We start from the raw sequence: 25,886 nt of genomic DNA, 5'->3' as shown, positions 1-25,886 counted from the left end.
ATAGGACTTGCAAAAACTGTAGCATATGCATTGACAGGCCAGTGGTCATGCCACAAAAAAACGTGTTTTCCCTCCAATTTGATAACACCATATTGGTCAATCTCCAGGTTTTGAAGACATTCATCTTGTCCAATATGCCTTTGCACCAATTGTTGCAGATCTGACATAATCTTATGCTCACGTTTTGCCTTCTCCTTGTAATTGAACATTGTCAATGCTTGTTTGTCCTCAATACTATACACTTGTTTTCCTTTCTGATATGAATAGCATTCTTACATTGATGCCTACTTCCACTTATTACATAACCTAGTGATTCAAATTTCTGAATCTCCTTAGTTGACAGCCCCACTTCTCCTCTTCGAGTTATACGTTTCCCTTGTTGCACATATTGTGCAACTGCATCTCCTTCTCCAAGCCGAAGAGCACCTCCATAGTTAATATGCCTGTCAGCTCTTGGAGCCAGGGCTGGACCCACAAATGGCTCATTTTCAAGCCCTACAGTTGCTGATTTCTCCTAAGATTTAATCATTTCTTTAAACATAAGAGCCTCATCATCATGGCTCTTATCCTCTTTATCCTCTTTATCCTCCTCAATCCCAACAAGTTCAGAATCAAAATTACTGAGTTCAAACAAGGCATTATTCTCAATATGACTGCAGCTTTTGTTTCTTGCGATCAATTTGGTTTGGAACCCTTGCCAATTTGGGGCTCTTGCTATCACTCCCTTCCTGATTAGAAGAATTGGTGCCATTTTCTGATTTCGTTGCACTCTCTGAACTATCTTTGCTTCTCTATGTACCTATGCTTGCAACTTTTTCATTAAAGATTACCTCTCGGCTTTATGAAAGTTGTTTTGAGACGAGATCCCACAGGCTATAGCCAGATTTGTCCCCTTCATGTCCAACAAAAATACATTGTTTCTACTTCACTTCCACCTTCATTCTTTCGTCCTATGAATTGTGAGCAAAAACTTCATAGCCAAACACCCGTAGATGAATGTAAGAGATTTTCTTTCCTTGACAAATTTTTTTCAGAAATTTCAAAATTTAACCAAGAGGATGGACCTCGATTAATTAAATACACAATTGTATTCACTGCCTCTACCCAAAATTCTTTTTCCAAACTTGCACATGAGAGCATGCTACCACCTCTCTACATAATTGCCATGTTCATCATTTTGGCTGCATCATTTTCTTGTGATAGAAAAGGGACAATTTGAATACCATTCTTTGCACAAAACTCATCAATTTCTTTTGAACAATACTCAGCCCCATTGTTAGTTTTCGAGCATTTAATTTTGTTGCTAGTTTGATTTTCTACGAATGCTTTGAAAACTTTAAACTTCAATTTACCTTTTCATCGTATAAACCCAAACTTTTCTAGTGCAATCATCTAAAAGAGTAAGACAATAATTTGATCCACCAATTGATGTTACCTCCGTGGGACCAAAAACAATTGAATGCAATAGCTCCAATGGTCGTAACTTCTTGTCATGTTCCTTGGTAGAGAAGTTGTTCCTCCTTCGTTTGTCATACATGAAATGCTCACACATCACCAAATCTACCAATTTCAGCCCTAGAAGATGATCCCTTATGAGCAAAATCTCAAGGGCTTGCTTGCTTATGTGACCGAGTCTCTTGTGCCAAAGCTCCATGTACTGTCCACAACTGCTTTCGCAGCTCCCACTTCAGTGTGACTCTCTAACACATACGAAGTGCCTAACTTGGTGCCCCTAGCAATTACCAAGGCACCTTTTGTCACTTTCCATCTATTGGATTCGAAAGAGATTCTACATCCTTGAAAATATAATTGCCTGGCTGAAATCAAATTGTTTCTTAGTTGAGGAACATATTTAACATCTCGCAGCAGCCAATTGTTTCCATTTGTTAGTTTCAACAAAATATCTCCTTTGCCAATAATAATAAAAGGTTTATTATTACTGTAATGGTGAAAAAGGTGAATGATGGAGAGATCAAGAGGAAAACTTTTCTTCCCTCCGAGGAGAGATGAAAGTTTCACTACGGATTTCCATTCAAACACTTTATCCACATTACATTTAAAAGGGGGGAAATTCAATAGATCCAATCTCTTGGAAAAGAGATTGAATACTAAATGAACTAATAATGAGATAGAAATGACAAGCTAACCCCTCTTTTAGAATGGAAAATGATTGAATTATGTGTTGTGAGATTAAGTGTAAAAGTAGCAAATAATTGATTATAACTTGAGATAAAAGCGTGAGATGAAGTTGTACACCTGGATCTGGCTATAACATGTCGAGATGAAGCTACCCTGCGAATTTGAGGAAAAGTTGTCGGGACCATGCTGAAAGTGCACACGGTCCTCCAAAAAATCCACGAAATGAAAAGGGTTTTTCCGCCTCTGCAAATGGAGTCTGAATTTGCAAACACGGTTGCGCACCTGCAACCTAAAAACAGAAAAGAGAGGAAAAGGGGTTGGGATTGGGGGTTTGCCTTCAGGTCAAACCCCAATTTTGGAATTAACCAAATGATGAAAGAAAGTACTTGCAAGTAAATGTAAATGAAAGACTAAAATGTAATTCACCTCAAGGGAGGTTGTAGATAGAATGTAGGTAGATTTGCTTGTATTGAATTGAACGTTGAAAGGGGACTCCTCTTCAATGGTTGAATCCTTGACTTGAATGCATCACCTAGACTTGAAGGGAGACTTGAGAATGCTCAATGCTGGAAAGGAATGCTTGAATGCTCTTGAATGCGTGATCTCATGTATTCCCACTTATCCAACTTCTGCAAATGGGAGGGCGAATGTGATTTATATACTCGTCAATTAGGGTTAATTGACTGATTTTTCGTCACAAGCCGACACAGGGAAAGTTTTCCCACTTTATGCAAGGATAGGACAGAGGGGGCCCTTGTCCTTGGGGGGACAGGGGCGCCACGCCCCTATCTTGCCCTTGTCTTAGGACAAGAAGCAGGTTTAGGCAATGCGGAGAGCAGAAAAAGTGCAATTTCCGAGGATGAGCAAGTCTCGGGTCTCCAATCAAGCTTGGGGATTCAAATCGCCAACGTGAAGACCCTAATGTGGTCGCAAATTGCAAGGGTCGCAATTTTATGACACTACAATTACCAAGACAAACATTAACAAAATTGTCACTTCGAAAGTTTTTGAAATACTCCCTGCACGAAGTGGCACCAAGTGGCACGAAATGATGCTCCTAAATCCAGCACCCAAAAATCTATTGTAGATTGTAATGTTCACTATTCAAAGCTATCATGGTTCAAATAATTTATCAATCATTAATGAGTAAATTGTCAATTTATCAATCTAGATAATTAATTATATCATCCCTAATCCATAAATCTTAATGCAATGTACCAACCTCTGGTAGTACTTCAGCTTTAAGGAAGGAGGAGGATATGTATGTTACCAAAGTGCTTAGAGACCAACTACAATAGGTTCCCTCAAAGTTTACAGATCCAAGTCCTTACCTCTCTTGGGTCTATACCCTCGAGGCTTACGGGTCGCTGATCCCCACCCTATCTTGGGACTTAACCTATTGCTTGGATTTAGAATTCCCCTTTTTGGAAATTCTCATTCCCATCTTCTTAAATATTGACAATAATAACATGATTTAGACCATAAGTATACTAATTTCTTATGCATTATGAATATATATGAAATTAAGTATGACTGCCTGTTGACGTGTATTTTGTACACAATCATACACAGAATAAAATACCATTAGGCATCTTATCCTCTCTTGAGAAAATAGTCTCTAACTGCTGAAGATCTGCAAAAAGGATCAGTTAGGTGGACTCCAAGGTTCTTTTAGTGGGGTCTCCACGTGTGGACAAGCTTTTTTAGTGGTATGATGTGATTTGCTGTTTCCTTCAAGGCGTCTTACGGATTCAATAGTTCGAAGGTTTTACTAATCTAAAAGGAACTTTCAAAAAAAAGGAAAAAGGACAGGGTTTGAGAGGTCTAATCTAGTCTAACCCTATGAACGACTTAGCATGAATGAGATTTGGCAAGACTCAACCAATTTCAATTTTGCCATAAGATAACAACTCAACTGAAATTAGTGCGATCTTCTAAGGTAATAATGATGTTCAATGCATCAAAGATCAAGGACACTACTACGAAGGTACATATCCTAGATACGAAAATGCTTGAAGGTTAAGGACTCAAGGTGTTTTCCAGTCGACCACGCAAGGCGTTCTTACAATCAGCAAGAAGCTAGTGGTTTGGATTGCGAATCCTACCAAATATCAAATCTCACACTTAGTCTTTCTAATTAACAAACTACTTTGATTGAGCGTGATTCAAGTACATCCAACAACCATGAAGATAACTCAAGGAACTTGCAACAAAACACCATAACTTCAATATTTTATTGATTTCCAAGTCATCATATACAACAATTGCTTGAACTTCTCTCTTCAAGACTCAATCTTGCTACAACATAAAAATTGCTTACAACTCTATTCTCTATTTCTCTATTGACTATTCTGATATAAATGAAATGAAAAATGGGGGTATAAATAGCATCCCCAGTTACAATGAAAGGTCCAGATTGAAAGTAAATCAATGGACAAGATCATGACACCTAAACCCTAATTAGGGTTTGTTACAAATGACCTCCTTTTTACTGAACAATATTAAATACATAGCCAAATATTAAATTTGGCACAAAAATCTAGGAGGTATCAGCCAATGAGAATTAAGATGTCATGTCATCTGTAACAACCTTTCATCTAGAATCTTATTCCCCTTCCAATTTTCTTTTTTAGCATATGCAATGAATTTTGTCACAATTCCTTCGATTTCTGTGCTTGGAATCTCGGGAAGATTCTTGATACTCTCTTCTAAGTGGATAACCTGATCAAATGCATCTAGAAGAGCTGTGTCCCAGGTAGGTTCAAGTTCCTTAGTTCTATCAATTAGGAGCATGGTGGCATACATCTGATCATACTGCTCATCTGTAACATCTGCGTCCTTGCGAAAGATGATCTTGATTCTATCTTCAAATTCTTGTAAATCCACATCTGTCTCGACCTCGATCCTTCTGCCAAGAATGGTACGAAGTACCTCAAATACTCTGTCCTGGATCGGATTGATCACCTCCTCAACTTGACCACATCTAACACTGATGTCCTCAAAGAGAACACTCTTTATATGGAGTAAGGTTGACCACTGAAACAAACTGTGAGAATCGCCTTCCAAGATCTTCTCTTGTGCTAAAATTCTTCTGGATGTATGTCTTATAACTTTCAAGACAGGAATGACAACGTCCTTGGTGTGGGCAAATGCAGCTACTGTTGCCATCAGTCTGTGGATTATCTCAAGGACTTGGATAGCCTGGTGGGTGATCTTCGACATCCTTGTAATAAACTCAATGGCCACCGTGTGAGATCTATCCATCCAATTACATGTACGCTGGACCATATTCCTGAATCTTTCCGCTTCATTGATTGATTGAAGGGGCAATGCCTGCAATGGTGATCTAACTGGATCCTGACGTCCCAAAGGTTCATTGATGTGACTGAAATATGTTCTCCATGCACCGACCTCTTTCTCAAGCTTTCTATTCTTTTCTACTTCTTCTCTGAACTTGTCCTTCAATGCCTCAAATGTGTCGGTGGCATCATCTAAAGTCTGCTCTGCTGTGGATGGTCCTAACTCAATAGTCTGTATATCATAGTCCTCCGCTAGGATCTCACCCTCATATTTGTCTGCTGCCGGTGTAGCTACCTGCAGTTTTCTAGATCCAGTCTCATCTCGAATCATCTTGGACATCTTTGTAGCCTTCTTCTTCTCTGTTGTCATATGTGAACGTCCAACAAGGCTCTCTAGATCGATTGCACTGTCTTCGTCCTCAATTACGATCACCTTAGTCAATCTTTCCTTCAACCAATCTGGGATATTTGATCTTGTCTCTTGAACTTGAATTTCTTTGTGCACTACTTCTTCTTGTCTGGGAGGAGATGTTACTTCATTATCTTCTTCTAAATCATAGTCTTGGAGAGATCCATCGGATGAAACATGCTGTGCCTGTTCTCCCTCCTGCCTGTCATTCTGTACCATCGATTCCATGGATTCTTCCACTCGAACTGTTTTATCTTCTGGCCTGGAAGAAATACCTGGTGTCTGATCTTTGTTGGCACCTTGCTTTTTCTTGGAAGGTTCTTTCTTTTCTGATCTTTCCTTTCTCTTTGAACCTCTCGAATGGAGATTGCCCTCACTGGCACATCGAAGGTTACCTTCACCTGAATTCCTAGGATTAGGATTGCCTTCACTAACGCTGGCTCCACCTTCGGCTGGTTTCTCTTCCAAAGTAAAAGACATGGCTATGCCTTGTTCTCTCAACTTCTGGTGCTGAACATCTACCCATCTGCGAGTACAAGACAAGACTGGTGCCATCAATCCATCTAAATCCACGGCCTCGGGCTCATTCCAATTCAAACTTATTGTCTTGCTTTCTCTATCATATGAAGATTGGATGTGCCTGCCGTTGTCCTGAGCTTGGTCGGCTACTCTGTAAATCTTACATTTCCTGATGAAATCCAGAGGCAATCTAGAATGTATCTTACGTTTCACTTCGAGATCATCTAGGAGATTCATCATAAAATCTTCAATCTGGTACTCATGTCTAAATCTTCTACCGACTGTCTCCTCTAAATGTCCATGAGGATCAAAACTATTCCTCCAAGCAAAAGATGAAAAAGGATACAAGGCTAACTCCCTCTCTGCATCATCCATGGCTGAGACACTGGGACATACCTCAACCGAATTACCCAAAATAATAGGTACCTGAACTCCATTCTGATGTCTGTGTCTGAATGCCTTCACATATGCTGCCAACTGCCTTGTTACTTCAAGTAACACAATCCTGTCTGTCGGGTATCTTGGCAACATGTATGGAGGTAAAGGACATCCATACACTCTAATGTAAGTGAACTTAGGAAACTGAATGAACCAAGCACCGTACCTCTTGATTAACTCCTGGGCATCCTGAGATAATCTGTTGTGAATCCCTCCTTGCAACGTCCTGGTGATGTTCATCGTGAAAGTATCATTGATTAACTTGTAGTTCTTCCCTGGTGGATGATGCAAGTAGGTATAGGATTCACAAACTCTGACCTCGCCGGGTCCTCTTCCAATCACTCCTCTGTGAGGTAGTCCTGCGTACTCAACGCTCCTGATTAAGGCATAGATGACATATGAACTCATGTGGAAGGACTTAGTGGCCCTGAGTCTTCTCAACTGTACGTCTAAGCAATGGCTAATTATCCTAGCCCAATGTATTGTACCCTTTCCTTGAACAATCACCTGGATGAAGTAAAACATCCATTTCTCAAAATAGAAGGCATGAGGTGCTCCTGTAACTCTGTTGAGCATGGTGATCAAATCTCTGTACTCCTCTTGGAAATCAATCCTGTGTGGTGTGTTCGGTACTTTGCTCAGACGGGGACGACTCTTAAGTAGCCAGTTCTTGTTGATTATGCTTAGGCAAGCATCTGGATCATCATCGTACACTGATCTGGCTCCTTCAATGCTCTTGTATATCATGTCCCTGTGCTCTGGAAGATGAAAGGCTTCACTTATGGCCTCCTCTGAAAGGTACGCCAAAATGTTTCCCTCATTGGACACAATTGTCCTGGACTGTGGATTGTAATGACGGGCACACTCGATCATCAACTCGTGGCACTGAATAGCTGGAGGAAAACCGGCCGCCTTAATGATGCCACTTTCTATTATTCTCCGGGCGACAGGTGATGGCTTGCCGATGTAAGGGACCTCTCGGAACTTCTTCGTGCTAAAGTTCCCCAAGCTTGTATCTCCAATGTTGCTCCACTTGGACACGATCTTAGTCTCCACTTCTTCGGTCTTCTGATCTTCTTTCATGAGGGCCGAGCGACTGGTGGATGCTCCCGCCTTTGGGGTCGCCATACCTACACAACATTTCACTATAAGAAATAGATTTTTGAAACAAATAACGTAGATAAGAGAGATAGATTTTAGGAAACCTCATGATAAGTCCCTAGAGTTATCATTTCCTAAAATACAACGATTGAGCTGAGAGAAATTCAAGAATCAAAATTTCAAAAATTGAAATATGACGATGAATGAATAAAACAATAATAATTAAATCGCCATACCTCGATAGAGAGCTAACTCTAGAATGCAAAAACAAAATTCGCCTAGGCAAAATTTGAGGTATAAGATAATCTTCAATATGGTTCCCTCAAAATATACTTCGCCACCTCTGGATAGAATGTGATCTTCACTTATCGCCTTGGACGTGGTCTCAAATGGATCTTCAAATTCGCACAAATAAATCTCCAAGTCTTTAGCAAATTCGCCTTAGGCGTGATCTTCAAATTCGCACCACCTTTGGTTTGGAATCGCACCACCTTTGATAGCTAAGCGCGCCACCCTTGGATGAATGAAATTCGCACCACCTTTGGCCTTCAACGCAATTCGCACTCTACACAAGATGATACTAGCGCCACCTTTGGTTTGAAATCGCACCACCTTTGAACACACTTCGCACTATATTCGCCTCTTCTTGATTCGCATGAAGGAAGGTAAAAATGATTATGTAAAAATGAACGTTTCACTCCCCTTATAAATAGCGCTCATACCCTTTCACCTCTTAGGCCGACTTTGACAAATAAAACCATTTTTAAATGATTTGCAATAAAATAACAAGGCCGACTTGCCTAATTGGGCGCTTCAAATCGATTTTTATATTAATTAAATAATTAATTATTAATGCCTTGCGTTTTTTTTTAAATGAGAATTTCGATTTTTAATAAAGGCAAAAAATAATTAATAAAAGATAACGCCATATTAAATGCTAAATAAAAATGGATTTTCAATTTTTTAATCGATTTAGCATTTAAGGAAATTTAAATTTGTTTGTTTGGCGCCAAAATTGGAAAACAAAGGGACGTACCTCATCGCTCTGGTCCCTTGGAGAGGGACAGGAGCGATTCACTATCTTTGGCATGATTCTTGCATTTCTTACGTCCAACTCCTTCATCTCCACGTTAAAAATCGATCACCTTGATGGTCCTTCGAATTTGATCGCCTTGTGTGCGCATATGGGTGTCCTTTAAGTGCATATCGCCCTGGTCCTTGTCCAAAGGACTGGAGCGATCTTCTTGTTTTCATGTCCATCTCGCATTCACCTTGCGTTCTTTGACCTTCGAAATATCATTGCTTGTGTCCTTTGCGCTTATTTCCACTTGCTTTTGCAAGGTACTTTCGATGTTATAAGGATCATCGCCCTTGTCCCTTGAAGAGGGACAGGAGCGATCCACATGTTTTCCTTGGCCTTGTCAACTTTGTACTTCGATCTTCATGGTAATGTCCTTCAAACGTCGTCCTTCACCTTACCTAACCTTGCTTCGCTTTGATCTTTGAAGGGACGGGAGTGTTTTAATAGCATCGCCTTGGTCCTTGTCCAAAGGACAGGAGCGATCTTGATTTTTTCACGTTCAACATGCATTTTGACCTTCGATCCTTCATTGTGATGTTTTCCAAACGCCTTCCTTTGTCTTGCTTAACCTCGCCTTGTTTCGATTTTGGAGGAATATGAGCGCTTTTGATAGGATCGCCCTGGTCCTTGTCCAAAGGACAGGAGCGATGTGGGGCCTTTACACCATTTGGCGATGTTTGGACGTTCAACTCTCTTGTTTATCACCTTGTTGTCATACCATGGACCCTCCAGAACATTGCAATGTTTTGTCCTTACGTAAATTTTGCATAAAATGGGCAATGCATCTAACATCGCCCTGGTCCCTTCCTGAGGGACAGGAGCGAAGTTCATCATTATATGCTTGTTCTTGTTTGTACCAACTTGCAATCAACTTCATTGCGTGAAATGACGTCCTTTCGACCTTCTTGGTTGCTCGAAACTTTGTTCGCCTTTTGAAATCTACGCCATTATGTAGATATCGCTCTGGTCCCTTACCAAAGGACAGGAGCGATCTAGGTCTTTAGAGTACAAATCCTTCCATGTGATGACCTTTGTAACGTTTGCGCCTGGTGGAAATGCCTTGAAATGTCCTCGCCACCTTTTGTCCTGGCTTGGATCGGTCTTGAACCTTGGAGGGACGACCTTGAACTTGAGAGGGACGTATCTTCACCCTTGTATCGCCCTGGTCCCTTGGAGAGGGACAGGAGCGATTTTTCCCCTGTGGCTTTCATCTTACTTTGCCATGCTCTAAGTTTATATTCAACGGACTCGTCCTTCTTCCCTCCATTCGTTCATGCCTTGACATCATTTGTAACTTTGCAAGAAGAGCAATTATATCAAAAATCGCTCTGGTCCCTTCCTGAGGGACAGGAGCGAACTAGGCATTTAGCACTGTTATGGACGTCCAAAAATCTTCAATTTATATTCAATGCGTTCATCCCATGTTCTCCTTCGTTTTTGAACGTAAACTTGTCTTGACCCTTGTCTGGTTTTTGCAAAATGGAGGGAATCGCTCTGGTCCCTGGGAGAGGGACGAGAGCTACTAGGTACCTCGCCCTGGTCCCTTGGAGAGGGACAGGAGCGATTTGGTCAATATAGGTCATTTTCCTTCATTTTTTGCATCTCAAATTATATTCATTTGGCAAAGTATCTTCCTTCGGACGTCCTCCAGTTGCTGAGCTATCAAAATCTTGCATGGGCATGGCGAAATTTGAATTGTAGCTCCGGTCCTTCACTGAGGGACAGGAGCGATTTTCCTTCTGGAGACCTTTCTGTGCTCATGAAAATCTTCAATTTATATTCAATGAAAAGATCTCGTCGTTCTTCATCACTTCAAACGTAAAATTTGTCTGGGCTCTGCAAGGACAATGAGATATTTGAAATTGAGCTCCCGTCCTTCACTGAGGGACAGGAGCGATTTTGCTCCTACAGGCCAAAATAACAAGATTTTTCACATTTTAACACTTCACGAGGCGAAAACAAATCAATTCCAATGCCCAGGATCAAACTTCAAAAAGTCAAAATTTGGTCAAAATATTCAATCAGACAAAAATTCACATTGACGGTCATCCTTTAGACAAGTTTAAGCTCTGCATGAACATTCCAATTGAAAATTAGACCATTTTGGCGAATTCATTGCATTCAAAAATTTGCTTCTAGGAAAGAAGCTCAAAAAGCTCTCAAAAGCGACTGGATTTTGGCTTGAAAAGGCAAAATTTAAAACCCTAAGGCTTAGCCCTAAATCCAGACAACTAACGGACTAACAAAACCCTAAAAACGAAAGCGAAAACGAACAAAAACAAGCAAAAAAGAGGGGGTCCCCATTTGCGATGGGGCGATGTGTGAAATGGTCACAACATCTGGCGACACCACTGAGAAATGTTGCAAAACATTTGGGAATCAATCCTTCTAAAGGAAGACTCAGAAAACCTCCCTCAACAAAACCAGGAGTTAAGAAACACTTACAAGAAGAGACCATCATATTGAGACAAAGTATCAAATCCACAGTTACCCATGTGTGTGCAAATGCGTTAATTCCCCTCAACAAGACAATCATGATCTTCAGGTTCCCCTGTGATAAGCTACATGGTTCGTCTAAACTCCAAAAGCATCCTGGATAGAGCCTCGCTGCCAGTCAGACGTCCATAGTCCCGACGAGGTTATCGCCGCAAGCTCACGAACATTGCTCCATTGCCAGTCAGGCGTCTATAGCCCCGATGGAGTTACTCGCATATTCCCTTTAGCCAATTTGATATTTCCTTTTAGCTCATTTTGATTTTTTCTCATCTTTTCAACTTTTCTTTTGATACTGCTTTTCAGTTCTGTCAATTCTTTGGCTTGTGAGTAACGAAACTCACTAGGGTTTGAGGGTTGCGGTGGCGCTGAAGCTAGACTTTAGATTTTTCACTGATCACAGCTTCGCCTGTAAACCATAATGACTCGGAGATTATAAGTGTGTGAAAATATAATAACTGAAGGACAAAAATACGTGAGTTCAATAAGCTAATCTACTTCAATGCAAATATGTCCTGACTCAAAGCTTCATTAAAAGAAACTCCCTTAGTAATTCCAAAAGACCTCATGATTTTCCAAATGCATCCAACAATCTAGCAGGAAGTCAGAGCGTAATATAACAAAATCACCCAATGCCAAATGGATACCCCTCAGGACAAAACAACTAACCTAAAAGCAAAAGCACCTAAACTAAGAAAAAAACAAAAGGCAAACCAACGCGAGAAAAACAAACAAACGGAAAACGACGAAAGCAAACTAAACTAGCTATGTACAAGGGAAGGCCTTGGCATTTTAGGATTGGAAATAGTGTTTGAGATATCTCCCATTGACAGGCAACGGAATGTCCTCTCCAGTTAAAGTCTGCAACCTAAATGCATTTTCTCCCAATATCTCTGAAATTTGATAAGGACCTTTCCAAAGCTTATCAAACTTATCATGTTCTCCTCTTTTCTCATGAGCTTTGTCCCAATACAGGACGAGATCCGAAATTCGGAACGCCTTGACTCTTGCTTGTCGATCAAACCATCTCTTCACCACTCCTTGATGTTTAGCAAAGGTCTCTAGTGCTTGATCTCGTTTCTCTTCTAAATTCATCAACTGTGTCAACCTGGCCTGCACTGCATCAGTGTCTTCCATGTACTCCTGAATGAATCTCAAGGTTGGAATCCTGAGTTGCATGGGGAAGACTGGGTCTTGGCCATAGACTAGGAAATAAGGCGAAATGCCTAATGCGTTCTTTGTTCTGATTCTGTCTGCCCATAAAGCAAATCTCAGCTGGGTGTGCCATTCTCTTGGACTTCTCTCTAATAATTTCTTGATTACGCTGAGCAAATTTTTGTTTGTAGATTCTGCTAATCCATTACCCTGAGGATAATAATTTGATGAAAACTTGAGGGTTATCCCGTACTCAAAAGCCCAATTTGAGAATCTCAATGATGTGAATGCCGATCCATTGTCGCAAACCAACGCATAAGGGCATCCAAACCTTGTGATTATGTTCTCCTCTAGAAACTTGATTACAACTTCAGTAGAACAAACCTTAAGTGCCTGTGCCTCTGACCATCTGGTACAATAATCAGTAGCTGTAATGATGTACTTGTGTTGTGCTGAGGATGCGGGGTTGATGACACCAATAAAGTCCATTCCCCATTTCGCAAATGGTCTGGCTTCGATCACGGGATTCAGTGGCATGGCAGGATTTCTCTCTCTTATAGCTGCGACTTGGCATGTGTGGCAAGTCTTAATGTGATTGAACGTATCTTTAAAAAGCGTAGGCCAGTAATATCCTGCTCTTAGGATCTGGTGAGCTGTGGCGAGGTTGGCTCCATGTCCGGTTCCAAACTTGGAATGGAAATGTTCAATTATCTGCTTTGCTTCGTCTTTGCCAACACACCTCAGGTATACTCCTTCATAATTTTTCCGGTATAGAACAGATCCTTGAAGCACGTAATGTTGACACTTTAACCTTAATGCTCTCTTTTGTGTAGGTGTCATCTGAGCAGGACATCTGTGATTAAGCAAATATGTCACAATGTCTTTGTACCATTCATCAGGTGTGACATCTTCTAATTCATAAATTTGTTGGACTAATCCTGGCCCATCTATCGCTAATGTCTGTGCCAAAGCTTGTCCTCGGACAAGTTTCATGGGTTGTATCTCAATATCAAATTCTTGGATAATGGCGACCCACTTTCCTCTTCTCTCTCCTAATTCATTTTGCATGAGAAGAGTCTTGACTGCCGCATCAGGCACTATTGCATAAATCTTGGCTCTCAGGAGGTAATGTCTGAATTTTTTAACTGCCTTTACTAATGCGTATGCTTGCTTTTCAACATTTGGATATCTTAATTCTGCGTCTTTCAACGGGGTGCTCATGAAAGCAATGGGATTTTCATCCCTCTCTTCACTTCTTTGGGTGAGAATGGCGGCACAAGTGTATTTGGAGGCGAAGGAATATAAATAAAATGGTTTGAGATAATCAGGACTAATCAAGACTGGCGCCTCCATAATTGCGGTCTTTATTTCTTCAAATGCTCTTCTGGCTTGTGGAGTCCACTCGACCTTTGCATCTTTCTTTAACATTTCATTCAATGGCCTGACAATCTCGGCAAATCCGGTAATGAATTTTCGGACGAAGTTGATTTTGCCGAAAAATGATTTGAGCTCTTTCTTGCTTGCTGGCAAATTGATAGTAGATATGGCCTTCACCCTTTCAGGATCAATAGATATTCCTTTCTCTGAAATGACATGTCCTAAAAGCTTTCCTTCTGTGACTCCAAATATGCATTTCTTCGGATTAAGGGAGACACCGTATCTTCTACATCTTTGGAAAACTCTTCTCAAATCTTCCACATGATCTCCTCTCTGCCTAGAGAAAACTGTGATATCATCCATATATATAATAATGCTTTTACCAATTAAATCTCTGAAAGCGATATCCATAGCTCTCTGGAATGTGGCCCCGGCGTTTATGAGTCCAAAAGGCATTCTCTTATAGGCAAATGTTCCCCATTTGGTGGTGAAAGCAGTCTTTATTCGATCTTCAGGTTCGACTAGGACTTGATTGTATCCTGAATATCCGTCTAGGAAGGACATCATTTGTGATCCATTGACGATCTGCAGTACTTCATCTAATGATGGAAGCGGATAGTTATCTTTCTCTGATGCTCTGTTGAGATTTCTGAAATCAACACATAATCTGATCTCTCCATTTTTCTTTCTAACCGGCACCAGGTTGGCGACCCACGTCGAATGTCTTACTGGGAAGATGATTTTAGCTGTGAGTAACTTTTTCACTTCTTGGTATATCAGCGGTTCTAACAAAGGATTGACGGGTCTTTGTCTTTGCCTGAATGGCTTGCTTCCTGGTTTCAACGGGATTGTGTGAGTGATAACCGCAGTGTCGTAGGTCTTGAGATCTTCATAGCTCCATGCGATGACATCTGGGAAGTCCTTCATGTTCTTCAGGATTCCATCCTTTTCAGTCGCTGTGCAGGACTTTCCAATGAAAACATTTTTAACTTGTGTCTCGTCACCTAGATTGATCACGTCACACATATTGCCTTCTACACTGTGATTCTTCTTTTCTTTCAACTTGTCAGGATCAAAAATCCTTTCTAATTCGACCATTCCTTTCGGAATAGTGTTTGTTTTTAAGTTCAGGACTCCTTCGGCATCGAACTCGGCTTCACCCACTTCATCTTCATCTATGATCTGTGTTAAGAAGACGTCTGTGCTGGTTAGGAAGTCTAGAATGTGCTTGTCGTCTTCGAAAACCTGGAAATTGGTGATGTTATCTGGGACTGAAGGAACTGATATTAACTCGATGGTAAACTTCTTTAACCCTTCCATCGCTAATGGAATCAATGAGCTCGCAGCCTGTGCAAGTGAATTGGCCACTTGATTCTGATGTCTATAAATTGAATTGATATTGAAAGCTTCGAAACTTTCAGTTAAATCCCAGACTCGATTCCTATACTTAGTTAGCCTTTTGTCATGGCAAACATATTGCTTCCTGATTTGCCTTACTGCGATTTCTGAGTCTCCATACACTTGCAGTATCTTTGCCCCCTTTTGGATGGCTAGCAGTAATCCATGAACCAAAGATTCATATTCCGCTACGTTGTTGGTGCAAGGGAACTGCAATCTGTGAGCGGCAAAGTATGTTTCTCCCTTAGGACCAATTAATTCATATCCGGCTCCGGATCCTTGTTTGGACTTAGATCCGTCGAATCTTAATGTCCATATTTGACTTTCTTGATTGTTTGCTTCTGGACTTTCATGACTTTCATTTGTTGTATCGGATGAAACTTCATCTTCCACCAAACTCTCGGTGTCTGTAGAGCTCTCATTCTCTGAATCCTGAATTTCTTCTATAGTTGGTGTCTGTGGGACCCTTTTGTATACTTGTTCCAGTGCGGTCTGGCATAAAGCACAAGATAATTCCGAGTGGACGGCATTGTGAATTCTACACCAATTCGGAAGGAGCAACTCTCGAACAGATGCTCTATTGCCAAGTTGTACACTTTGCTGGATGTTTCTTTGTACAAACCTTCTGAAGTTTTCAAACATCCCTTCGTCTTCTTGGTCGGATCCTTGATCGCTTTCAATGACGATCTCAGTTGACTCTATGACCTCTTGTTGGGTATTTTCATCTTGTATATCTTGTATCATCAAGATCTCCTCTACTTTTGGTTTATATGTTCCTAGGTCGGATTCTAAAAATAGAACTTCGTTGTCTTCTCCATATTCAGTTATCATCAATCTCAACCTTGGGGTGCTATCAATTTTAATCTGGTTCGGGACTCCTCTCCATGGTAGCCACATGTGTGCGAAATCGGTCGATACATATCCATTCAATTTTCGGGACCAATCTCGACTCAGGAGCATTCCATATGAATCTGGAATATCCACTACTGATATATCTATAAAATTCTGGATCCTTGGATCTGCGGCCAATTGCATGTGAATGTTGTTCAATTCTCCCATGACTGGAACTTCTGTCTTGTCAAGCTGAGTGACTTTTCTCTTGGTAGGTGCGGGAGTTATTCCCAGTCTTTGACAAACGGCTAAGGGCATGACATTGCTTGAGGCTCCGGAATCATAAAGGCAATTGTGTAATAATTTTCCAAATATTCTGACTGATAGTAGGAACGGGGCCGGTTCGTCCTTTCCTTGAGAAGGCACTGAATTTTCTTCACTTGGTTCTTGATGTTTAACTTGATTAATCTTCGAGTAATCTTCCTTCGCTAGGCTCTCCTCTTTCGAGTGACTGGCTTGGTTTGCAGATTTTCCTTTTTTAACCACATCTTTCTTGATTGCAACCTCCTTTTCGGGAAGAACCAAGTTAGTAGTGAGGTTCTCTTTGACTATAGGCTGAGTTTTCTTGGTTTCGCCTCTTTTGAGTAATACTTTTCCTTCTAACATATCTTCCTTTTTAGCTGGGAAGGTTATAGTTTGAACCATGCACTCATTTTGCCCGGGTTGTTCTTGAGAATCGGCTTCCTCTTGAGTCACATTGATAGTGGCTTGAACATTTGACCTCGTTGCACTAGGTTCATTCAAACTACTGATCACTGTCTCTTTAATTTCAGACACTTTGAGCAACTCGTAGAGTGGTAAACTTACTTTGACTTTCTTGAGTTCATCTAACACCAAGGCGGCCAATCTTTTCATTTCATTTCCCGCAGGAGGTGAAATATTTCTTCTTTGTCTGTATTCTTGAGTGTTTTGTGGATATTCAGGGACGTTGCTGGCTTGAGGATCTGGCGGAGTTGAAAAATTGTTTGGAGGAATCGATGTTGTTAATGGTTCGGGATTTCTCTGATTCCTGTGATAAACTCTTTGGTTTGCACCTCCTGACGCTTGGTGGAATACTTCCTTGATTCCTTCTACTAAAACACTGTCGTTCAATGGTGGGAAATAGTATTCTGAATCTTCTACAGGTCCATTTGCAGATGCTGGCGGAAACTGAGATCCTGGTGGTAACATCGGTCCATTGGCCGATTCTGGAGGAAATCTCCCATTTTGTTCTTGACTAATTTCTTCTTGTGAATATCTGCAGGTTTCAACGATCATAGCTTGACCATACTGCGTGGTTGGAACAATTTCGTACCCTGTGGTGGGAGGATTTTCAGGCGGATTGGTAGTACGCATCTCTTGTTGGAAAATGTCGGCCGCAATCTTGAACTCAGGACACTGCAACTCGGAATGTTGGTTCGTGTTGTGGAGTCTGCACCAACTAGACAAGGCTGCTTCGGCTAAAAACACTTTGCCCGAAGAGGGGTTCTCTTGACTTTGCGCATTTGGTGGATTGTCCAAAGGCGTCACCACATTTCCATTGTTTGGAGCTGTATTCCATGGTCTTCTTTGGAAACCTTGATTGTTATTTCCTTGATAATTGTTTCTGAATCCTTGATTATTATTGCCTTGGAAATTCTGGTTGTTCGCGTGTTGGCCGTGGTTGGCCCTCTGCATGCTCTGGAGTTGATTATTCTGGTTCCTCAAATGGGTGACCTCAGTTGATAACTTCTTGACTTGCTCAATCAGCTCTTTCATTTCATCTTTCTCTTCTTGTGTCCTTGACGAATTTGTAGCATTTTGCAGGTACACAGGTTGAGCGGGTGGGGCTTGAGAAATTGGAGCTCCTGGGTGGAGGACCAACTGATTCGCCGGCTGTACGTTGGGATATGTCGCTTGCGGAATTGGATTCATGACTGGAGTTTGGTTGGCCAAAGCCGTGCCAACTGCCTGCATCTGGTTAGGTGCTGCGACGGATCCCATGTGTAGTAGTGGTCCAGTGATGTTTTGTCCCATGTGCTTACTTACTTCAATGGCTCTTGTATATGCCGCATTTAGATCATTCGGAGTTGGATGTGTCCTTACGAACATGGCTGTGAGATGATCTAAGGCTCCATAGTAAATTTCCCTTGGATCTGCAATAAGATAAGGAGGACGTAGCATTGTGTATGCTCGGTGAAATCTGTCATTGAAGGAGGTAATAGGTTCATGTTCTCTCCTTCGAACCTCAACAAACTGTCTGTATAACTCTGCTGGTGTAGTTGGGATGCCAAACTTTGCAATGAATGCGTCTTTCATCGCGTCCCAAGTCCTGATGGACCCTGTAGGCAAATGAATAAACCAAAAGTATGCCTCTTCTCCCAATGAGTAGGGAAAAAGCCTACATGCCACATCTCCATATTCAATTTGTCTGTTACGAAGAAGGTCCTCGAACATCTTGATGTGATCTTCTGCTGTGCGATGGAAATCACTAACATTGAACTTGGAACAAAAGTGTTCTGGATTCTTCGGCATATCATGATAAACTGCAAATTCCAACGGTGATGGATTGTTGACTAGCCATGTCGCACCATTGAGTACATGAGGAGGAGGAGGTGGTGGTGGAGCACGATGAGCCATTGTATTTCTTGAAACTGAACTTGATGAACTAGCTTGGCTCTTTGTTTGTGAAATTGCTTGGATACTAAATTGGATCGCCGCTTGGACTTGTTCTTGGAGAACTCGTGATGACTCAGGAGATCCTTCCAATCTTAGTTCGAACTCTTTGGGAGTGTCCTCTCTTTTAACTCGCTTTGCTTTGGAAGTAAACTGAAGTTCACTTAGATCCTTGATGCCTGGTGTGGACCTCAACAATCTTTGATGTTTCTCGGGCGAGAAAGAACCAATGCGATCCAGCGTGAAGTCTTGCAAGGATTATTGTGGATTCCTCTGATTGCGAAGATTCCTAGCTATGACCCTTTGATGTTCTTCGGCTATATCTTCCTCTTGCTCTAAGATGATTCTGACTCTGTTATATTCGACCTGGCTTCTCCTTGCGTTCCAAGCTACTTGATTCAATTGGGAAATGATGTCTTCTTGGGTATTGCCTACTTGCAAATTGGGTTGCACCACTTGATTCCGTCCTTCATCTGGCAACACCATCGCACTTCATGATCATGTTTGCAATATCTTTTCAAAATCTTCGGACTTCGAACTTTGAAACTAAAGAGGCCCTCCTTCTAGCGCCAATTCTGTTGACGTGTATTTTGTACACAATCATACACAGAATAAAATACCATTAGGCATCTTATCCTCTCTTGAGAAAATAGTCTCTAACTGCTGAAGATCTGCAAAAAGGATCAGTTAGGTGGACTCCAAGGTTCTTTTAGTGGGGTCTCCACGTGTGGACAAGCTTTTTTAGTGGTATGATGTGATTTGCTGTTTCCTTCAAGGCGTCTTACGGATTCAATAGTTCGAAGGTTTTACTAATCTAAAAGGAACTTTCAAAAAAAAGGAAAAAGGACAGGGTTTGAGAGGTCTAATCTAGTCTAACCCTATGAACGACTTAGCATGAATGAGATTTGGCAAGACTCAACCAATTTCAATTTTGCCATAAGATAACAACTCAACTGAAATTAGTGCGATCTTCTAAGGTAATAATGATGTTCAATGCATCAAAGATCAAGGACACTACTACGAAGGTACATATCCTAGATACGAAAATGCTTGAAGGTTAAGGACTCAAGGTGTTTTCCAGTCGACCACGCAAGGCGTTCTTACAATCAGCAAGAAGCTAGTGGTTTGGATTGCGAATCCTACCAAATATCAAATCTCACACTTAGTCTTTCTAATTAACAAACTACTTTGATTGAGCGTGATTCAAGTACATCCAACAACCATGAAGATAACTCAAGGAACTTGCAACAAAACACCATAACTTCAATATTTTATTGATTTCCAAGTCATCATATACAACAATTGCTTGAACTTCTCTCTTCAAGACTCAATCTTGCTACAACATAAAAATTGCTTACAACTCTATTCTCTATTTCTCTATTGACTATTCTGATATAAATGAAATGAAAAATGGGGGTATAAATAGCATCCCCAGTTACAATGAAAGGTCCAGATTGAAAGTAAATCAATGGACAAGATCATGACACCTAAACCCTAATTAGGGTTTGTTACAAATGACCTCCTTTTTACTGAACAATATTAAATACATAGCCAAATATTAAATTTGGCACAAAAATCTAGGAGGTATCAGCCAATGAGAATTAAGATGTCATGTCATCTGTAACAACCTTTCATCTAGAATCTTATTCCCCTTCCAATTTTCTTTTTTAGCATATGCAATGAATTTTGTCACAATTCCTTCGATTTCTGTGCTTGGAATCTCGGGAAGATTCTTGATACTCTCTTCTAAGTGGATAACCTGATCAAATGCATCTAGAAGAGCTGTGTCCCAGGTAGGTTCAAGTTCCTTAGTTCTATCAATTAGGAGCATGGTGGCATACATCTGATCATACTGCTCATCTGTAACATCTGCGTCCTTGCGAAAGATGATCTTGATTCTATCTTCAAATTCTTGTAAATCCACATCTGTCTCGACCTCGATCCTTCTGCCAAGAATGGTACGAAGTACCTCAAATACTCTGTCCTGGATCGGATTGATCACCTCCTCAACTTGACCACATCTAACACTGATGTCCTCAAAGAGAACACTCTTTATATGGAGTAAGGTTGACCACTGAAACAAACTGTGAGAATCGCCTTCCAAGATCTTCTCTTGTGCTAAAATTCTTCTGGATGTATGTCTTATAACTTTCAAGACAGGAATGACAACGTCCTTGGTGTGGGCAAATGCAGCTACTGTTGCCATCAGTCTGTGGATTATCTCAAGGACTTGGATAGCCTGGTGGGTGATCTTCGACATCCTTGTAATAAACTCAATGGCCACCGTGTGAGATCTATCCATCCAATTACATGTACGCTGGACCATATTCCTGAATCTTTCCGCTTCATTGATTGATTGAAGGGGCAATGCCTGCAATGGTGATCTAACTGGATCCTGACGTCCCAAAGGTTCATTGATGTGACTGAAATATGTTCTCCATGCACCGACCTCTTTCTCAAGCTTTCTATTCTTTTCTACTTCTTCTCTGAACTTGTCCTTCAATGCCTCAAATGTGTCGGTGGCATCATCTAAAGTCTGCTCTGCTGTGGATGGTCCTAACTCAATAGTCTGTATATCATAGTCCTCCGCTAGGATCTCACCCTCATATTTGTCTGCTGCCGGTGTAGCTACCTGCAGTTTTCTAGATCCAGTCTCATCTCGAATCATCTTGGACATCTTTGTAGCCTTCTTCTTCTCTGTTGTCATATGTGAACGTCCAACAAGGCTCTCTAGATCGATTGCACTGTCTTCGTCCTCAATTACGATCACCTTAGTCAATCTTTCCTTCAACCAATCTGGGATATTTGATCTTGTCTCTTGAACTTGAATTTCTTTGTGCACTACTTCTTCTTGTCTGGGAGGAGATGTTACTTCATTATCTTCTTCTAAATCATAGTCTTGGAGAGATCCATCGGATGAAACATGCTGTGCCTGTTCTCCCTCCTGCCTGTCATTCTGTACCATCGATTCCATGGATTCTTCCACTCGAACTGTTTTATCTTCTGGCCTGGAAGAAATACCTGGTGTCTGATCTTTGTTGGCACCTTGCTTTTTCTTGGAAGGTTCTTTCTTTTCTGATCTTTCCTTTCTCTTTGAACCTCTCGAATGGAGATTGCCCTCACTGGCACATCGAAGGTTACCTTCACCTGAATTCCTAGGATTAGGATTGCCTTCACTAACGCTGGCTCCACCTTCGGCTGGTTTCTCTTCCAAAGTAAAAGACATGGCTATGCCTTGTTCTCTCAACTTCTGGTGCTGAACATCTACCCATCTGCGAGTACAAGACAAGACTGGTGCCATCAATCCATCTAAATCCACGGCCTCGGGCTCATTCCAATTCAAACTTATTGTCTTGCTTTCTCTATCATATGAAGATTGGATGTGCCTGCCGTTGTCCTGAGCTTGGTCGGCTACTCTGTAAATCTTACATTTCCTGATGAAATCCAGAGGCAATCTAGAATGTATCTTACGTTTCACTTCGAGATCATCTAGGAGATTCATCATAAAATCTTCAATCTGGTACTCATGTCTAAATCTTCTACCGACTGTCTCCTCTAAATGTCCATGAGGATCAAAACTATTCCTCCAAGCAAAAGATGAAAAAGGATACAAGGCTAACTCCCTCTCTGCATCATCCATGGCTGAGACACTGGGACATACCTCAACCGAATTACCCAAAATAATAGGTACCTGAACTCCATTCTGATGTCTGTGTCTGAATGCCTTCACATATGCTGCCAACTGCCTTGTTACTTCAAGTAACACAATCCTGTCTGTCGGGTATCTTGGCAACATGTATGGAGGTAAAGGACATCCATACACTCTAATGTAAGTGAACTTAGGAAACTGAATGAACCAAGCACCGTACCTCTTGATTAACTCCTGGGCATCCTGAGATAATCTGTTGTGAATCCCTCCTTGCAACGTCCTGGTGATGTTCATCGTGAAAGTATCATTGATTAACTTGTAGTTCTTCCCTGGTGGATGATGCAAGTAGGTATAGGATTCACAAACTCTGACCTCGCCGGGTCCTCTTCCAATCACTCCTCTGTGAGGTAGTCCTGCGTACTCAACGCTCCTGATTAAGGCATAGATGACATATGAACTCATGTGGAAGGACTTAGTGGCCCTGAGTCTTCTCAACTGTACGTCTAAGCAATGGCTAATTATCCTAGCCCAATGTATTGTACCCTTTCCTTGAACAATCACCTGGATGAAGTAAAACATCCATTTCTCAAAATAGAAGGCATGAGGTGCTCCTGTAACTCTGTTGAGCATGGTGATCAAATCTCTGTACTCCTCTTGGAAATCAATCCTGTGTGGTGTGTTCGGTACTTTGCTCAGACGGGGACGACTCTTAAGTAGCCAGTTCTTGTTGATTATGCTTAGGCAAGCATCTGGATCATCATCGTACACTGATCTGGCTCCTTCAATGCTCTTGTATATCATGTCCCTGTGCTCTGGAAGATGAAAGGCTTCACTTATGGCCTCCTCTGAAAGGTACGCCAAAATGTTTCCCTCATTGGACACAATTGTCCTGGACTGTGGATTGTAATGACGGGCACACTCGATCATCAACTCGTGGCACTGAATAGCTGGAGGAAAACCGGCCGCCTTAATGATGCCACTTTCTATTATTCTCCGGGCGACAGGTGATGGCTTGCCGATGTAAGGGACCTCTCGGAACTTCTTCGTGCTAAAGTTCCCCAAGCTTGTATCTCCAATGTTGCTCCACTTGGACACGATCTTAGTCTCCACTTCTTCGGTCTTCTGATCTTCTTTCATGAGGGCCGAGCGACTGGTGGATGCTCCCGCCTTTGGGGTCGCCATACCTACACAACATTTCACTATAAGAAATAGATTTTTGAAACAAATAACGTAGATAAGAGAGATAGATTTTAGGAAACCTCATGATAAGTCCCTAGAGTTATCATTTCCTAAAATACAACGATTGAGCTGAGAGAAATTCAAGAATCAAAATTTCAAAAATTGAAATATGACGATGAATGAATAAAACAATAATAATTAAATCGCCATACCTCGATAGAGAGCTAACTCTAGAATGCAAAAACAAAATTCGCCTAGGCAAAATTTGAGGTATAAGATAATCTTCAATATGGTTCCCTCAAAATATACTTCGCCACCTCTGGATAGAATGTGATCTTCACTTATCGCCTTGGACGTGGTCTCAAATGGATCTTCAAATTCGCACAAATAAATCTCCAAGTCTTTAGCAAATTCGCCTTAGGCGTGATCTTCAAATTCGCACCACCTTTGGTTTGGAATCGCACCACCTTTGATAGCTAAGCGCGCCACCCTTGGATGAATGAAATTCGCACCACCTTTGGCCTTCAACGCAATTCGCACTCTACACAAGATGATACTAGCGCCACCTTTGGTTTGAAATCGCACCACCTTTGAACACACTTCGCACTATATTCGCCTCTTCTTGATTCGCATGAAGGAAGGTAAAAATGATTATGTAAAAATGAACGTTTCACTCCCCTTATAAATAGCGCTCATACCCTTTCACCTCTTAGGCCGACTTTGACAAATAAAACCATTTTTAAATGATTTGCAATAAAATAACAAGGCCGACTTGCCTAATTGGGCGCTTCAAATCGATTTTTATATTAATTAAATAATTAATTATTAATGCCTTGCGTTTTTTTTTAAATGAGAATTTCGATTTTTAATAAAGGCAAAAAATAATTAATAAAAGATAACGCCATATTAAATGCTAAATAAAAATGGATTTTCAATTTTTTAATCGATTTAGCATTTAAGGAAATTTAAATTTGTTTGTTTGGCGCCAAAATTGGAAAACAAAGGGACGTACCTCATCGCTCTGGTCCCTTGGAGAGGGACAGGAGCGATTCACTATCTTTGGCATGATTCTTGCATTTCTTACGTCCAACTCCTTCATCTCCACGTTAAAAATCGATCACCTTGATGGTCCTTCGAATTTGATCGCCTTGTGTGCGCATATGGGTGTCCTTTAAGTGCATATCGCCCTGGTCCTTGTCCAAAGGACTGGAGCGATCTTCTTGTTTTCATGTCCATCTCGCATTCACCTTGCGTTCTTTGACCTTCGAAATATCATTGCTTGTGTCCTTTGCGCTTATTTCCACTTGCTTTTGCAAGGTACTTTCGATGTTATAAGGATCATCGCCCTTGTCCCTTGAAGAGGGACAGGAGCGATCCACATGTTTTCCTTGGCCTTGTCAACTTTGTACTTCGATCTTCATGGTAATGTCCTTCAAACGTCGTCCTTCACCTTACCTAACCTTGCTTCGCTTTGATCTTTGAAGGGACGGGAGTGTTTTAATAGCATCGCCTTGGTCCTTGTCCAAAGGACAGGAGCGATCTTGATTTTTTCACGTTCAACATGCATTTTGACCTTCGATCCTTCATTGTGATGTTTTCCAAACGCCTTCCTTTGTCTTGCTTAACCTCGCCTTGTTTCGATTTTGGAGGAATATGAGCGCTTTTGATAGGATCGCCCTGGTCCTTGTCCAAAGGACAGGAGCGATGTGGGGCCTTTACACCATTTGGCGATGTTTGGACGTTCAACTCTCTTGTTTATCACCTTGTTGTCATACCATGGACCCTCCAGAACATTGCAATGTTTTGTCCTTACGTAAATTTTGCATAAAATGGGCAATGCATCTAACATCGCCCTGGTCCCTTCCTGAGGGACAGGAGCGAAGTTCATCATTATATGCTTGTTCTTGTTTGTACCAACTTGCAATCAACTTCATTGCGTGAAATGACGTCCTTTCGACCTTCTTGGTTGCTCGAAACTTTGTTCGCCTTTTGAAATCTACGCCATTATGTAGATATCGCTCTGGTCCCTTACCAAAGGACAGGAGCGATCTAGGTCTTTAGAGTACAAATCCTTCCATGTGATGACCTTTGTAACGTTTGCGCCTGGTGGAAATGCCTTGAAAT

General features: G+C 41.3%; 1 protein-coding gene across 1 annotated transcript in view; it reads right to left on the bottom strand.

Annotated features, from left to right (window-relative positions):
* Positions 1 to 25,886, bottom strand: part of LOC131072223 (uncharacterized) — an 86,590-nt gene that overhangs the window by 55,079 nt on the left and 5,625 nt on the right. The gene's annotated exons all lie outside the window — the stretch shown is intronic.

The sequence above is a fragment of the Cryptomeria japonica genome, chromosome 6 (genome assembly GCF_030272615.1).
Source record: "Cryptomeria japonica chromosome 6, Sugi_1.0, whole genome shotgun sequence".
NCBI lineage: Eukaryota > Viridiplantae > Streptophyta > Pinopsida > Cupressales > Cupressaceae > Cryptomeria > Cryptomeria japonica.
The sequence above is the reverse complement of the archived record's forward strand: the minus strand, read 5'-3'. Positions and strand labels throughout refer to the sequence as shown.